Below are 17,839 nucleotides of genomic sequence, written 5' to 3' on the forward strand. Positions count from 1 at the left end.
AAGCTTTTGGTCGGAGGCATCACAGGTACTGATCAAATTCTAATTTTTGAACATTGTTCACAAATCATATGATATGCTTTATATACATAAACTGTATTGTTGGATCAATACTGAGTAAAAAGTGACTATCTCAATTTCTGGACATATAAAAGAGAAAGAAGTAGAAACTCATGTTTCAAATGCTGAGAGGCAACAACTGTTCATGATTTTCACCTCCACTAATTATATTTATTTTTATAATCTATATGTTTATATTTTCCTATAAATATACAGAGACATCTAGCTATATATACAGAGATACATATGTACAGGTTGATTTTTACATGTTTATAAGTAAATGTGATGTTGTTCCAAATAAAACTTCTAAGAACTGAATGGAAAAGAAAATTGTAAAGTTCAGATAAGTCCCACTGAAATTTGTACTCAGATCCCTGTTTTCAGAGTCCAGAGTGCTAACCATGACACCATCCACCCTCCCGTACCAGGGTGAGCTTTCCATTTTGACAGAAGAGATTTGCCTCAGGGGGCAACTTATCTTTCATTGAAAAATATTATCTCACATAAAAACCACTGTTCAACAGAGTTATAACGTTATTTGAGTCTTTTGGGCAACATCCTTCCCCAACATAGTTCAATATGCAAAAGTTTACCAGAATAGGAAAGCAATCCAATTCAGTTTCTCTTTGACAGTAGAATATTAAAAACTTTGACATTTCCACATTCCTGCAGCAGTTTATGTTCCTTTCACATAGGAGGTTCCATGGTGTAATGGTTAGCACTTTGGACTTTGAATCCAATGATCCGAGTTCAAATCTTGGTGGGACCATTTTATGACTCTTGACCAAATCATTTTCTTTCAAGTGTATTCATTAATATCACATATCTAATACCGGTAGGGTGAACAATTCATTTATTGATTATACTCTAAAAGTTTATTAGATGTGAGCAAATAATAGAGATTTTACCATACCTGGAAACTAAATGGCTCAAAATAATGAGAGATTTTACAAACTCACTCTGGTTTCTCAAACTCATCACAGGGGCCTGATGCAAGACATTACTTTTTAAAATCTTACTGTTATTGTTAAGGGGAACAAGGAACTTTTTCATTGCAAAGCATTCATTAAAACAAAACTTGAGGAGTCAAACTTTGTATTAAGGGGACCGAAGATGTGCAGTTTGAATAATAATCTTGAAATTCAGACGTACAAAAATTTTACACACTGATTTTCAACAGTAAATCCACAACCAAAAAAGTTGAATCTTTTGAAAGACATGTCAAAGGTGTGAATCTGAAATTCACTTTTAAAGACATTCACAATGAAATGCACTGTGTAAGTCCAGCATGTTGTCAGCTAAGAAATCAGCAAAAATGAACTATCTCATTACTGGCCATATAGATGAGAAAGGAAAATAAATTCATGTTTACAATGTGGATGTGAAAGAACAGTTTCTAGGTTCAGCTTCAATATCTATGTTAATGAATAATTGATATGTTCATATTGTCTAACAGCTATCTAGACGGATAAAGCTATGTATGCATCTATACATACTTATGCGTTCATACGCATCAGTATAAAACATTGATATTATGTTTTTTCTAGACCAAATTCTAAAAAATGAGTTAAACAGTGAATCTCATAATTGTAGTAGGTCCCACCGAGATTTGAACTCGGATCGCTGGATTCAGAGTCCAGAGTGCTAACCATTACACCATGGAACCCTCTCACACAAGAGTGACTTTTCCATTGAGACAAAAGAGAGCGCATCAGTGATGGCCTTCTCTTATATTGATAAAAAGATATCTCATTTGAATGGTCATAGTGGATAGAGCTTTAATGTGATTTGATTCTTTTCAGCTATATTCTCTATAAAAGTGTTAAATATTCAAATGTTTATCTGAATATAAAAGTTATATCACAATGTTCATCTTTGCCTGTAGCATAATAAAACAGTCTACATTTCCAGACTACTGAAGCAATGTCTCTGTCTCCTGCATGGGTGGCTCCATAGAGCAATGGTTGGCAATTTGGACTTTGCATCCAATGATCCGATTTGAAAACTTCGAGGGACATTTTTTATTACTCTTGAGCTTTTCCATTTCTTCATCTTTGTTCATTGATAGCTCAAATCCAACACCAGTAGGTTGAAAGAGTCAATTATTGAATGCTTTCAAAATGTCCATCAGCTTGAACAAGTTACATCAATACAAACTTTAAAATACTTTGACATCAAATTTCTTCACAAAGTAGTTAGCCATTATAAAATCATATTCTGATTTTCTCAAACGCATTTCAGATGGGTGATTCACAGCATCACTTTTTTAAGCTTTCCCGCTATTGATAAGGCGAAAATAGCACATTTTGAATGAGAAGTTTTCTTCAATCAAACATAGAGGAACCCAAATGATGATCTCATTCAGCTAGTAAAAATGTTGTTTTATATTAGTATGGAAATCGTGAAAAGAAAATGTTTTTCATGCTGATTTACAACAGTTGATCTCCAATCGTAAAATATAAGCTTTTGGTCGGAGGCATCACAGGTACTGATCAAATTCTAATTTTTGAACATTGTTCACAAATCATATGATATGCTTTATATACATAAACTGTATTGTTGGATCAATACTGAGTAAAAAGTGACTATCTCAATTTCAGGACATATAAAAGAGAAAGAAGTAGAAACTCATGTTTCAAATGCTGAGAGGCAACAACTGTTCATGATTTTCACCTCCACTAATTATATTTATTGTTATAATCTATATGTTTATATTTTCCTATAAATATACAGAGACATATAGCTATATATACAGAGATACATATGTACAGGTTGATTTTTACATGTTTATAAGTAAATGTGATGTTGTTCCAAATAAAACTTCTAAGAACTGAATGGAAAAGAAAATTGTAAAGTTCAGATAAGTCCCACTGAAATTTGTACTCAGATCCCTGTTTTCAGAGTCCAGAGTGCTAACCATGACACCATCCACCCTCCCGTACCAGGGTGAGCTTTCCATTTTGACAGAAGAGATTTGCCTCAGGGGGCAACTTATCTTTCATTGAAAAATATTATCTCACATAAAAACCACTGTTCAACAGAGTTATAACGTTATTTGAGTCTTTTGGGCAACATCCTTCCCCAACATAGTTCAATATGCAAAAGTTTACCAGAATAGGAAAGCAATCCAATTCAGTTTCTCTTAGACAGTAGAATATTAAAAACTTTGACATTTCCACATTCCTGCAGCAGTTTATGCTCCTTTCACATAGGAGGTTCCATGGTGTAATGGTTAGCACTTTGGACTTTGAATCCAATGATCCGAGTTCAAATCGCGGTAGGACCATTTTATGACTCTTGACCAAATCATTTTCTTTCAAGTGTATTCATTAATATCACATATCTAATACCGGTAGGGTGAACAATTAATTTATTGATTATACTCTAAAAGTTTATTAGATGTGAGCAAATAATAGAAATTTTTCAATACCTGGAAACTAAATGGCTCAAAATAATGAGAGATTTTACAAACTCACTCTGGTTTCTCAAACTCATCACAGGGGCCTGATGCAAGACATTACTTTTTAAAATCTTACTGTTATTGTTAAGGCGAACAAGGAACTTTTTCATTGCAAAACATTCATTAAAACAAAACTTGAGGAGTCAAACTTTGTATTACGGGGACCGAAGATGTGCAGTTTGAATAATAATCTTGAAATTCAGACGTACAAAGATTTTACACACTGATTTTCAACAGTAAATCCACAACCAAAAAAGTTGAATCTTTTGAAAGACATGTCAAAGGTGTGAATCTGAAATTCACTTTTAAAGACATTCACAATGAAATGCACTGTGTAAGTCCAGCATGTTGTCAGCTAAGAAATCAGCAAAAATGAACTATCTCATTACTGGCCATATAGATGAGAAAGGAAAATAAACTCATGTTTACAATGTGGATGTGAAAGAACAGTTTCTAGGTTCAGCTTCAATATCTATGTTAATGAATAATTGATATGTTCATATTGTCTAACAGCTATCTAGACGGATAAAGCTATGTATGCATCTATACATACTTATGCGTTCATACGCATCAGTATAAAACATTGATATTATGTTTTTTCTAGACCAAATTCTAAAAAATGAGTTAAACAGTGAATCTCATAATTGTAGTAGGTCCCACCGAGATTTGAACTCGGATCGCTGGATTCAGAGTCCAGAGTGCTAACCATTACACCATGGAACCCTCTCACACAAGAGTGACTTTTCCATTGAGACAAAAGAGAGCGCATCAGTGATGGCCTTCTCTTATATTGATAAAAAGATATCTCATTTGAATGGTCATAGTGGATAGAGCTTTAATGTGATTTGATTCTTTTCAGTTATATTCTCTATAAAAGTGTTAAATATTCAAATGTTTATCTGAATATAAAAGTTATATCACAATGTTCATCTTTGCCTGTAGCATAATAAAACAGTCTACATTTCCAGACTACTGAAGCAATGTCTCTGTCTCCTGCATGGGTGGCTCCATAGAGCAATGGTTGGCAATTTGGACTTTGCATCCAATGATCCGATTTGAAACCTTGGAGGGACTTTTTTTATTACTCTTGAGCTTTTCCATTTCTTCATCTTTGTTCATTGATAGCTCAAATCCAACACCAGTAGGTTGAAAGAGTCAATTATTGAATGCTTTCAAAATGTCCATCAGCTTGAACAAGTTACATCAATACAAACTTTAAAATACTTTGACATCAAATTTCTTCACAAAGTAGTTAGCCATTATAAAATCATATTCTGATTTTCTCAAACGCATTTCAGATGGGTGATTCACAGCATCACTTTTTTAAGCTTTCCCGCTATTGATAAGGCGAAAATAGCACATTTTGAATGAGAAGTTTTCTTCAATCAAACATAGAGGAACCCAAATGATGATCTCATTCAGCTAGTAAAAATGTTGTTTTATATTAGTATGGAAATCGTGAAAAGAAAATGTTTTTCATGCTGATTTACAACAGTTGATCTCCAATCGTAAAATATAAGCTTTTGGTCGGAGGCATCACAGGTACTGATCAAATTCTAATTTTTGAACATTGTTCACAAATCATATGATATGCTTTATATACATAAACTGTATTGTTGGATCAATACTGAGTAAAAAGTGACTATCTCAATTTCTGGACATATAAAAGAGAAAGAAGTAGAAACTCATGTTTCAAATGCTGAGAGGCAACAACTGTTCATGATTTTCACCTCCACTAATTATATTTATTTTTATAATCTATATGTTTATATTTTCCTATAAATATACAGAGACATCTAGCTATATATACAGAGATACATATGTACAGGTTGATTTTTACATGTTTATAAGTAAATGTGATGTTGTTCCAAATAAAACTTCTAAGAACTGAATGGAAAAGAAAATTGTAAAGTTCAGATAAGTCCCACTGAAATTTGTACTCAGATCCCTGTTTTCAGAGTCCAGAGTGCTAACCATGACACCATCCACCCTCCCGTACCAGGGTGAGCTTTCCATTTTGACAGAAGAGATTTGCCTCAGGGGGCAACTTATCTTTCATTGAAAAATATTATCTCACATAAAAACCACTGTTCAACAGAGTTATAACGTTATTTGAGTCTTTTGGGCAACATCCTTCCCCAACATAGTTCAATATGCAAAAGTTTACCAGAATAGGAAAGCAATCCAATTCAGTTTCTCTTTGACAGTAGAATATTAAAAACTTTGACATTTCCACATTCCTGCAGCAGTTTATGTTCCTTTCACATAGGAGGTTCCATGGTGTAATGGTTAGCACTTTGGACTTTGAATCCAATGATCCGAGTTCAAATCTTGGTGGGACCATTTTATGACTCTTGACCAAATCATTTTCTTTCAAGTGTATTCATTAATATCACATATCTAATACCGGTAGGGTGAACAATTCATTTATTGATTATACTCTAAAAGTTTATTAGATGTGAGCAAATAATAGAGATTTTACCATACCTGGAAACTAAATGGCTCAAAATAATGAGAGATTTTACAAACTCACTCTGGTTTCTCAAACTCATCACAGGGGCCTGATGCAAGACATTACTTTTTAAAATCTTACTGTTATTGTTAAGGGGAACAAGGAACTTTTTCATTGCAAAGCATTCATTAAAACAAAACTTGAGGAGTCAAACTTTGTATTAAGGGGACCGAAGATGTGCAGTTTGAATAATAATCTTGAAATTCAGACGTACAAAAATTTTACACACTGATTTTCAACAGTAAATCCACAACCAAAAAAGTTGAATCTTTTGAAAGACATGTCAAAGGTGTGAATCTGAAATTCACTTTTAAAGACATTCACAATGAAATGCACTGTGTAAGTCCAGCATGTTGTCAGCTAAGAAATCAGCAAAAATGAACTATCTCATTACTGGCCATATAGATGAGAAAGGAAAATAAACTCATGTTTACAATGTGGATGTGAAAGAACAGTTTCTAGGTTCAGCTTCAATATTTATGTTAATGAATAATTGATATGTTCATATTGTCTAACAGCTATCTAGACGGATAAAGCTATGTATGCATCTATACATACTTATGCGTTCATACGCATCAGTATAAAACATTGATATTATGTTTTTTCTAGACCAAATTCTAAAAAATGAGTTAAACAGTGAATCTCATAATTGTAGTAGGTCCCACCGAGATTTGAACTCGGATCGCTGGATTCAGAGTCCAGAGTGCTAACCATTACACCATGGAACCCTCTCACACAAGAGTGACTTTTCCATTGAGACAAAAGAGAGCGCATCAGTGATGGCCTTCTCTTATATTGATAAAAAGATATCTCATTTGAATGGTCATAGTGGATAGAGCTTTAATGTGATTTGATTCTTTTCAGCTATATTCTCTATAAAAGTGTTAAATATTCAAATGTTTATCTGAATATAAAAGTTATATCACAATGTTCATCTTTGCCTGTAGCATAATAAAACAGTCTACATTTCCAGACTACTGAAGCAATGTCTCTGTCTCCTGCATGGGTGGCTCCATAGAGCAATGGTTGGCAATTTGGACTTTGCATCCAATGATCCGATTTGAAACCTTGGAGGGACATTTTTTATTACTCTTGAGCTTTTCCATTTCTTCATCTTTGTTCATTGATAGCTCAAATCCAACACCAGTAGGTTGAAAGAGTCAATTATTGAATGCTTTCAAAATGTCCATCAGCTTGAACAAGTTACATCAATACAAACTTTAAAATACTTTGACATCAAATTTCTTCACAAAGTAGTTAGCCATTATAAAATCATATTCTGATTTTCTCAAACGCATTTCAGATGGGTGATTCACAGCATCACTTTTTTAAGCTTTCCCGCTATTGATAAGGCGAAAATAGCACATTTTGAATGAGAAGTTTTCTTCAATCAAACATAGAGGAACCCAAATGATGATCTCATTCAGCTAGTAAAAATGTTGTTTTATATTAGTATGGAAATCGTGAAAAGAAAATGTTTTTCATGCTGATTTACAACAGTTGATCTCCAATCGTAAAATATAAGCTTTTGGTCGGAGGCATCACAGGTACTGATCAAATTCTAATTTTTGAACATTGTTCACAAATCATATGATATGCTTTATATACATAAACTGTATTGTTGGATCAATACTGAGTAAAAAGTGACTATCTCAATTTTAGGACATATAAAAGAGAAAGAAGTAGAAACTCATGTTTCAAATGCTGAGAGGCAACAACTGTTCATGATTTCCACCTCCACTAATTATATTTATTGTTATAATCTATATGTTTATATTTTCCTATAAATATACAGAGACATATAGCTATATATACAGAGATACATATGTACAGGTTGATTTTTACATGTTTATAAGTAAATGTGATGTTGTTCCAAATAAAACTTCTAAGAACTGAATGGAAAAGAAAATTGTAAAGTTCAGATAAGTCCCACTGAAATTTGTACTCAGATCCCTGTTTTCAGAGTCCAGAGTGCTAACCATGACACCATCCACCCTCCCGTACCAGGGTGAGCTTTCCATTTTGACAGAAGAGATTTGCCTCAGGGGGCAACTTATCTTTCATTGAAAAATATTATCTCACATAAAAACCACTGTTCAACAGAGTTATAACGTTATTTGAGTCTTTTGGGCAACATCCTTCCCCAACATAGTTCAATATGCAAAAGTTTACCAGAATAGGAAAGCAATCCAATACAGTTTCTCTTTGACAGTAGAATATTAAAAACTTTGACATTTCCACATTCCTGCAGCAGTTTATGCTCCTTTCACATGGGAGGTTCCATGGTGTAATGGTTAGCACTTTGGACTTTGAATCCAATGATCCGAGTTCAAATCTCGGTGGGACCATTTTATGACTCTTGACCAAATCATTTTCTTTCAAGTGTATTCATTAATATCACATATCTAATACCGGTAGGGTGAACAATTAATTTATTGATTATACTCTAAAAGTTTATTAGATGTGAGCAAATAATAGAAATTTTACAATACCTGGAAACTAAATGGCTCAAAATAATGAGAGATTTTACAAACTCACTCTAGTTTCTCAAACTCATCACAGGGGCCTGATGCAAGACATTACTTTTTAAAATCTTACTGTTATTGTTAAGGCGAACAAGGAACTTTTTCATTGCAAAACATTCATTAAAACAAAACTTGAGGAGTCAAACTTTGTATTACGGGGACCGAAGATGTGCAGTTTGAATAATAATCTTGAAATTCAGACGTACAAAGATTTTACACACTGATTTTCAACAGTAAATCCACAACCAAAAAAGTTGAATCTTTTGAAAGACATGTCAAAGGTGTGAATCTGAAATTCACTTTTAAAGACATTCACAATGAAATGCACTGTGTAAGTCCAGCATGTTGTCAGCTAAGAAATCAGCAAAAATGAACTATCTCATTACTGGCCATATAGATGAGAAAGGAAAATAAACTCATGTTTACAATGTGGATGTGAAAGAACAGTTTCTAGGTTCAGCTTCAATATTTATGTTAATGAATAATTGATATGTTCATATTGTCTAACAGCTATCTAGACGGATAAAGCTATGTATGCATCTATACATACTTATGCGTTCATACGCATCAGTATAAAACATTGATATTATGTTTTTTCTAGACCAAATTCTAAAAAATGAGTTAAACAGTGAATCTCATAATTGTAGTAGGTCCCACCGAGATTTGAACTCGGATCGCTGGATTCAGAGTCCAGAGTGCTAACCATTACACCATGGAACCCTCTCACACAAGAGTGACTTTTCCATTGAGACAAAAGAGAGCGCATCAGTGATGGCCTTCTCTTATATTGATAAAAAGATATCTCATTTGAATGGTCATAGTGGATAGAGCTTTAATGTGATTTGATTCTTTTCAGCTATATTCTCTATAAAAGTGTTAAATATTCAAATGTTTATCTGAATATAAAAGTTATATCACAATGTTCATCTTTGCCTGTAGCATAATAAAACAGTCTACATTTCCAGACTACTGAAGCAATGTCTCTGTCTCCTGCATGGGTGGCTCCATAGAGCAATGGTTGGCAATTTGGACTTTGCATCCAATGATCCGATTTGAAACCTTGGAGGGACATTTTTTATTACTCTTGAGCTTTTCCATTTCTTCATCTTTGTTCATTGATAGCTCAAATCCAACACCAGTAGGTTGAAAGAGTCAATTATTGAATGCTTTCAAAATGTCCATCAGCTTGAACAAGTTACATCAATACAAACTTTAAAATACTTTGACATCAAATTTCTTCACAAAGTAGTTAGCCATTATAAAATCATATTCTGATTTTCTCAAACGCATTTCAGATGGGTGATTCACAGCATCACTTTTTTAAGCTTTCCCGCTATTGATAAGGCGAAAATAGCACATTTTGAATGAGAAGTTTTCTTCAATCAAACATAGAGGAACCCAAATGATGATCTCATTCAGCTAGTAAAAATGTTGTTTTATATTAGTATGGAAATCGTGAAAAGAAAATGTTTTTCATGCTGATTTACAACAGTTGATCTCCAATCGTAAAATATAAGCTTTTGGTCGGAGGCATCACAGGTACTGATCAAATTCTAATTTTTGAACATTGTTCACAAATCATATGATATGCTTTATATACATAAACTGTATTGTTGGATCAATACTGAGTAAAAAGTGACTATCTCAATTTTAGGACATATAAAAGAGAAAGAAGTAGAAACTCATGTTTCAAATGCTGAGAGGCAACAACTGTTCATGATTTCCACCTCCACTAATTATATTTATTGTTATAATCTATATGTTTATATTTTCCTATAAATATACAGAGACATATAGCTATATATACAGAGATACATATGTACAGGTTGATTTTTACATGTTTATAAGTAAATGTGATGTTGTTCCAAATAAAACTTCTAAGAACTGAATGGAAAAGAAAATTGTAAAGTTCAGATAAGTCCCACTGAAATTTGTACTCAGATCCCTGTTTTCAGAGTCCAGAGTGCTAACCATGACACCATCCACCCTCCCGTACCAGGGTGAGCTTTCCATTTTGACAGAAGAGATTTGCCTCAGGGGGCAACTTATCTTTCATTGAAAAATATTATCTCACATAAAAACCACTGTTCAACAGAGTTATAACGTTATTTGAGTCTTTTGGGCAACATCCTTCCCCAACATAGTTCAATATGCAAAAGTTTACCAGAATAGGAAAGCAATCCAATTCAGTTTCTCTTAGACAGTAGAATATTAAAAACTTTGACATTTCCACATTCCTGCAGCAGTTTATGCTTCTTTCACATAGGAGGTTCCATGGTGTAATGGTTAGCACTTTGGACTTTGAATCCAATGATCCGAGTTCAAATCGCGGTGGGACCATTTTATGACTCTTGACCAAATCATTTTCTTTCAAGTGTATTCATTAATATCACATATCTAATACCGGTAGGGTGAACAATTAATTTATTGATTATACTCTAAAAGTTTATTAGATGTGAGCAAATAATAGAAATTTTTCAATACCTGGAAACTAAATGGCTCAAAATAATGAGAGATTTTACAAACTCACTCTGGTTTCTCAAACTCATCACAGGGGCCTGATGCAAGACATTACTTTTTAAAATCTTACTGTTATTGTTAAGGCGAACAAGGAACTTTTTCATTGCAAAACATTCATTAAAACAAAACTTGAGGAGTCAAACTTTGTATTACGGGGACCGAAGATGTGCAGTTTGAATAATAATCTTGAAATTCAGACGTACAAAGATTTTACACACTGATTTTCAACAGTAAATCCACAACCAAAAAAGTTGAATCTTTTGAAAGACATGTCAAAGGTGTGAATCTGAAATTCACTTTTAAAGACATTCACAATGAAATGCACTGTGTAAGTCCAGCATGTTGTCAGCTAAGAAATCAGCAAAAATGAACTATCTCATTACTGGCCATATAGATGAGAAAGGAAAATAAACTCATGTTTACAATGTGGATGTGAAAGAACAGTTTCTAGGTTCAGCTTCAATATTTATGTTAATGAATAATTGATATGTTCATATTGTCTAACAGCTATCTAGACGGATAAAGCTATGTATGCATCTATACATACTTATGCGTTCATACGCATCAGTATAAAACATTGATATTATGTTTTTTCTAGACCAAATTCTAAAAAATGAGTTAAACAGTGAATCTCATAATTGTAGTAGGTCCCACCGAGATTTGAACTCGGATCGCTGGATTCAGAGTCCAGAGTGCTAACCATTACACCATGGAACCCTCTCACACAAGAGTGACTTTTCCATTGAGACAAAAGAGAGCGCATCAGTGATGGCCTTCTCTTATATTGATAAAAAGATATCTCATTTGAATGGTCATAGTGGATAGAGCTTTAATGTGATTTGATTCTTTTCAGCTATATTCTCTATAAAAGTGTTAAATATTCAAATGTTTATCTGAATATAAAAGTTATATCACAATGTTCATCTTTGCCTGTAGCATAATAAAACAGTCTACATTTCCAGACTACTGAAGCAATGTCTCTGTCTCCTGCATGGGTGGCTCCATAGAGCAATGGTTGGCAATTTGGACTTTGCATCCAATGATCCGATTTGAAACCTTGGAGGGACATTTTTTATTACTCTTGAGCTTTTCCATTTCTTCATCTTTGTTCATTGATAGCTCAAATCCAACACCAGTAGGTTGAAAGAGTCAATTATTGAATGCTTTCAAAATGTCCATCAGCTTGAACAAGTTACATCAATACAAACTTTAAAATACTTTGACATCAAATTTCTTCACAAAGTAGTTAGCCATTATAAAATCATATTCTGATTTTCTCAAACGCATTTCAGATGGGTGATTCACAGCATCACTTTTTTAAGCTTTCCCGCTATTGATAAGGCGAAAATAGCACATTTTGAATGAGAAGTTTTCTTCAATCAAACATAGAGGAACCCAAATGATGATCTCATTCAGCTAGTAAAAATGTTGTTTTATATTAGTATGGAAATCGTGAAAAGAAAATGTTTTTCATGCTGATTTACAACAGTTGATCTCCAATCGTAAAATATAAGCTTTTGGTCGGAGGCATCACAGGTACTGATCAAATTCTAATTTTTGAACATTGTTCACAAATCATATGATATGCTTTATATACATAAACTGTATTGTTGGATCAATACTGAGTAAAAAGTGACTATCTCAATTTTAGGACATATAAAAGAGAAAGAAGTAGAAACTCATGTTTCAAATGCTGAGAGGCAACAACTGTTCATGATTTCCACCTCCACTAATTATATTTATTGTTATAATCTATATGTTTATATTTTCCTATAAATATACAGAGACATATAGCTATATATACAGAGATACATATGTACAGGTTGATTTTTACATGTTTATAAGTAAATGTGATGTTGTTCCAAATAAAACTTCTAAGAACTGAATGGAAAAGAAAATTGTAAAGTTCAGATAAGTCCCACTGAAATTTGTACTCAGATCCCTGTTTTCAGAGTCCAGAGTGCTAACCATGACACCATCCACCCTCCCGTACCAGGGTGAGCTTTCCATTTTGACAGAAGAGATTTGCCTCAGGGGGCAACTTATCTTTCATTGAAAAATATTATCTCACATAAAAACCACTGTTCAACAGAGTTATAACGTTATTTGAGTCTTTTGGGCAACATCCTTCCCCAACATAGTTCAATATGCAAAAGTTTACCAGAATAGGAAAGCAATCCAATACAGTTTCTCTTTGACAGTAGAATATTAAAAACTTTGACATTTCCACATTCCTGCAGCAGTTTATGCTCCTTTCACATGGGAGGTTCCATGGTGTAATGGTTAGCACTTTGGACTTTGAATCCAATGATCCGAGTTCAAATCTCGGTGGGACCATTTTATGACTCTTGACCAAATCATTTTCTTTCAAGTGTATTCATTAATATCACATATCTAATACCGGTAGGGTGAACAATTAATTTATTGATTATACTCTAAAAGTTTATTAGATGTGAGCAAATAATAGAAATTTTACAATACCTGGAAACTAAATGGCTCAAAATAATGAGAGATTTTACAAACTCACTCTAGTTTCTCAAACTCATCACAGGGGCCTGATGCAAGACATTACTTTTTAAAATCTTACTGTTATTGTTAAGGCGAACAAGGAACTTTTTCATTGCAAAACATTCATTAAAACAAAACTTGAGGAGTCAAACTTTGTATTACGGGGACCGAAGATGTGCAGTTTGAATAATAATCTTGAAATTCAGACGTACAAAGATTTTACACACTGATTTTCAACAGTAAATCCACAACCAAAAAAGTTGAATCTTTTGAAAGACATGTCAAAGGTGTGAATCTGAAATTCACTTTTAAAGACATTCACAATGAAATGCACTGTGTAAGTCCAGCATGTTGTCAGCTAAGAAATCAGCAAAAATGAACTATCTCATTACTGGCCATATAGATGAGAAAGGAAAATAAACTCATGTTTACAATGTGGATGTGAAAGAACAGTTTCTAGGTTCAGCTTCAATATTTATGTTAATGAATAATTGATATGTTCATATTGTCTAACAGCTATCTAGACGGATAAAGCTATGTATGCATCTATACATACTTATGCGTTCATACGCATCAGTATAAAACATTGATATTATGTTTTTTCTAGACCAAATTCTAAAAAATGAGTTAAACAGTGAATCTCATAATTGTAGTAGGTCCCACCGAGATTTGAACTCGGATCGCTGGATTCAGAGTCCAGAGTGCTAACCATTACACCATGGAACCCTCTCACACAAGAGTGACTTTTCCATTGAGACAAAAGAGAGCGCATCAGTGATGGCCTTCTCTTATATTGATAAAAAGATATCTCATTTGAATGGTCATAGTGGATAGAGCTTTAATGTGATTTGATTCTTTTCAGCTATATTCTCTATAAAAGTGTTAAATATTCAAATGTTTATCTGAATATAAAAGTTATATCACAATGTTCATCTTTGCCTGTAGCATAATAAAACAGTCTACATTTCCAGACTACTGAAGCAATGTCTCTGTCTCCTGCATGGGTGGCTCCATAGAGCAATGGTTGGCAATTTGGACTTTGCATCCAATGATCCGATTTGAAACCTTGGAGGGACATTTTTTATTACTCTTGAGCTTTTCCATTTCTTCATCTTTGTTCATTGATAGCTCAAATCCAACACCAATAGGTTGAAAGAGTCAATTATTGAATGATTTCAAAATGTCCATCAGCTTGAACAAGTTACATCAATACAAACTTTAAAATACTTTGACATCAAATTTCTTCACAAAGTAGTTAGCCATTATAAAATCATATTCTGATTTTCTCAAACGCATTTCAGATGGGTGATTCACAGCATCACTTTTTTAAGCTTTCCCGCTATTGATAAGGCGAAAATAGCACATTTTGAATGAGAAGTTTTCTTCAATCAAACATAGAGGAACCCAAATGATGATCTCATTCAGCTAGTAAAAATGTTGTTTTATATTAGTATGGAAATCGTGAAAAGAAAATGTTTTTCATGCTGATTTACAACAGTTGATCTCCAATCGTAAAATATAAGCTTTTGGTCGGAGGCATCACAGGTACTGATCAAATTCTAATTTTTGAACATTGTTCACAAATCATATGATATGCTTTATATACATAAACTGTATTGTTGGATCAATACTGAGTAAAAAGTGACTATCTCAATTTCAGGACATATAAAAGAGAAAGAAGTAGAAACTCATGTTTCAAATGCTGAGAGGCAACAACTGTTCATGATTTCCACCTCCACTAATTATATTTATTGTTATAATCTATATGTTTATATTTTCCTATAAATATACAGAGACATATAGCTATATATACAGAGATACATATGTACAGGTTGATTTTTACATGTTTATAAGTAAATGTGATGTTGTTCCAAATAAAACTTCTAAGAACTGAATGGAAAAGAAAATTGTAAAGTTCAGATAAGTCCCACTGAAATTTGTACTCAGATCCCTGTTTTCAGAGTCCAGAGTGCTAACCATGACACCATCCACCCTCCCGTACCAGGGTGAGCTTTCCATTTTGACAGAAGAGATTTGCCTCAGGGGGCAACTTATCTTTCATTGAAAAATATTATCTCACATAAAAACCACTGTTCAACAGAGTTATAACGTTATTTGAGTCTTTTGGGCAACATCCTTCCCCAACATAGTTCAATATGCAAAAGTTTACCAGAATAGGAAAGCAATCCAATTCAGTTTCTCTTAGACAGTAGAATATTAAAAACTTTGACATTTCCACATTCCTGCAGCAGTTTATGCTCCTTTCACATAGGAGGTTCCATGGTGTAATGGTTAGCACTTTGGACTTTGAATCCAATGATCCGAGTTCAAATCGCGGTGGGACCATTTTATGACTCTTGACCAAATCATTTTCTTTCAAGTGTATTCATTAATATCACATATCTAATACCGGTAGGGTGAACAATTAATTTATTGATTATACTCTAAAAGTTTATTAGATGTGAGCAAATAATAGAAATTTTACAATACCTGGAAACTAAATGGCTCAAAATAATGAGAGATTTTACAAACTCACTCTGGTTTCTCAAACTCATCACAGGGGCCTGATGCAAGACATTACTTTTTAAAATCTTACTGTTATTGTTAAGGCGAACAAGGAACTTTTTCATTGCAAAACATTCATTAAAACAAAACTTGAGGAGTCAAACTTTGTATTACGGGGACCGAAGATGTGCAGTTTGAATAATAATCTTGAAATTCAGACGTACAAAGATTTTACACACTGATTTTCAACAGTAAATCCACAACCAAAAAAGTTGAATCTTTTGAAAGACATGTCAAAGGTGTGAATCTGAAATTCACTTTTAAAGACATTCACAATGAAATGCACTGTGTAAGTCCAGCATGTTGTCAGCTAAGAAATCAGCAAAAATGAACTATCTCATTACTGGCCATATAGATGAGAAAGGAAAATAAACTCATGTTTACAATGTGGATGTGAAAGAACAGTTTCTAGGTTCAGCTTCAATATTTATGTTAATGAATAATTGATATGTTCATATTGTCTAACAGCTATCTAGACGGATAAAGCTATGTATGCATCTATACATACTTATGCGTTCATACGCATCAGTATAAAACATTGATATTATGTTTTTTCTAGACCAAATTCTAAAAAATGAGTTAAACAGTGAATCTCATAATTGTAGTAGGTCCCACCGAGATTTGAACTCGGATCGCTGGATTCAGAGTCCAGAGTGCTAACCATTACACCATGGAAACCTCTCACACAAGAGTGACTTTTCCATTGAGACAAAAGAGAGCGCATCAGTGATGGCCTTCTCTTATATTGATAAAAAGATATCTCATTTGAATGGTCATAGTGGATAGAGCTTTAATGTGATTTGATTCTTTTCAGCTATATTCTCTATAAAAGTGTTAAATATTCAAATGTTTATCTGAATATAAAAGTTATATCACAATGTTCATCTTTGCCTGTAGCATAATAAAACAGTCTACATTTCCAGACTACTGAAGCAATGTCTCTGTCTCCTGCATGGGTGGCTCCATAGAGCAATGGTTGGCAATTTGGACTTTGCATCCAATGATCCGATTTGAAACCTTGGAGGGACATTTTTTATTACTCTTGAGCTTTTCCATTTCTTCATCTTTGTTCATTGATAGCTCAAATCCAACACCAGTAGGTTGAAAGAGTCAATTATTGAATGCTTTCAAAATGTCCATCAGCTTGAACAAGTTACATCAATACAAACTTTAAAATACTTTGACATCAAATTTCTTCACAAAGTAGTTAGCCATTATAAAATCATATTCTGATTTTCTCAAACGCATTTCAGATGGGTGATTCACAGCATCACTTTTTTAAGCTTTCCCGCTATTGATAAGGCGAAAATAGCACATTTTGAATGAGAAGTTTTCTTCAATCAAACATAGAGGAACCCAAATGATGATCTCATTCAGCTAGTAAAAATGTTGTTTTATATTAGTATGGAAATCGTGAAAAGAAAATGTTTTTCATGCTGATTTACAACAGTTGATCTCCAATCGTAAAATATAAGCTTTTGGTCGGAGGCATCACAGGTACTGATCAAATTCTAATTTTTGAACATTGTTCACAAATCATATGATATGCTTTATATACATAAACTGTATTGTTGGATCAATACTGAGTAAAAAGTGACTATCTCAATTTTAGGACATATAAAAGAGAAAGAAGTAGAAACTCATGTTTCAAATGCTGAGAGGCAACAACTGTTCATGATTTCCACCTCCACT

The 17,839-nt window shown here is 33.4% G+C and overlaps 8 non-coding genes across 8 annotated transcripts; 2 read left to right on the forward strand and 6 right to left on the reverse strand.

Moving 5' to 3' along the window:
- Positions 1 to 1,651: 1,651 nt before the first annotated feature.
- TRNAQ-CUG (transfer RNA glutamine (anticodon CUG)) lies at positions 1,652 to 1,723 on the reverse strand. The gene has a single exon. It is a non-coding gene; the product is annotated as a tRNA-Gln (tRNA).
- A 2,445-nt stretch (positions 1,724 to 4,168) lies between these two features.
- On the reverse strand, positions 4,169 to 4,240 carry TRNAQ-CUG (transfer RNA glutamine (anticodon CUG)). The gene has a single exon. It is a non-coding gene; the product is annotated as a tRNA-Gln (tRNA).
- A 2,445-nt stretch (positions 4,241 to 6,685) lies between these two features.
- TRNAQ-CUG (transfer RNA glutamine (anticodon CUG)) lies at positions 6,686 to 6,757 on the reverse strand. The gene has a single exon. It is a non-coding gene; the product is annotated as a tRNA-Gln (tRNA).
- A 1,548-nt stretch (positions 6,758 to 8,305) lies between these two features.
- Positions 8,306 to 8,377, forward strand: TRNAQ-UUG (transfer RNA glutamine (anticodon UUG)). The gene has a single exon. It is a non-coding gene; the product is annotated as a tRNA-Gln (tRNA).
- An 825-nt stretch (positions 8,378 to 9,202) lies between these two features.
- Positions 9,203 to 9,274, reverse strand: TRNAQ-CUG (transfer RNA glutamine (anticodon CUG)). Its single transcript has one exon. It is a non-coding gene; the product is annotated as a tRNA-Gln (tRNA).
- A 2,445-nt stretch (positions 9,275 to 11,719) lies between these two features.
- TRNAQ-CUG (transfer RNA glutamine (anticodon CUG)) lies at positions 11,720 to 11,791 on the reverse strand. Its single transcript has one exon. It is a non-coding gene; the product is annotated as a tRNA-Gln (tRNA).
- Positions 11,792 to 13,339: 1,548 nt separating this feature from the next.
- TRNAQ-UUG (transfer RNA glutamine (anticodon UUG)) lies at positions 13,340 to 13,411 on the forward strand. Its single transcript has one exon. It is a non-coding gene; the product is annotated as a tRNA-Gln (tRNA).
- Positions 13,412 to 14,236: 825 nt separating this feature from the next.
- TRNAQ-CUG (transfer RNA glutamine (anticodon CUG)) lies at positions 14,237 to 14,308 on the reverse strand. The gene has a single exon. It is a non-coding gene; the product is annotated as a tRNA-Gln (tRNA).
- Between the last annotated feature and the right edge of the window lie 3,531 nt (positions 14,309 to 17,839).

The sequence above is a fragment of the Triturus cristatus genome, chromosome 5_2, assembly GCF_964204655.1.
Source record: "Triturus cristatus chromosome 5_2, aTriCri1.1, whole genome shotgun sequence".
Classification (NCBI taxonomy): domain Eukaryota; kingdom Metazoa; phylum Chordata; class Amphibia; order Caudata; family Salamandridae; genus Triturus; species Triturus cristatus.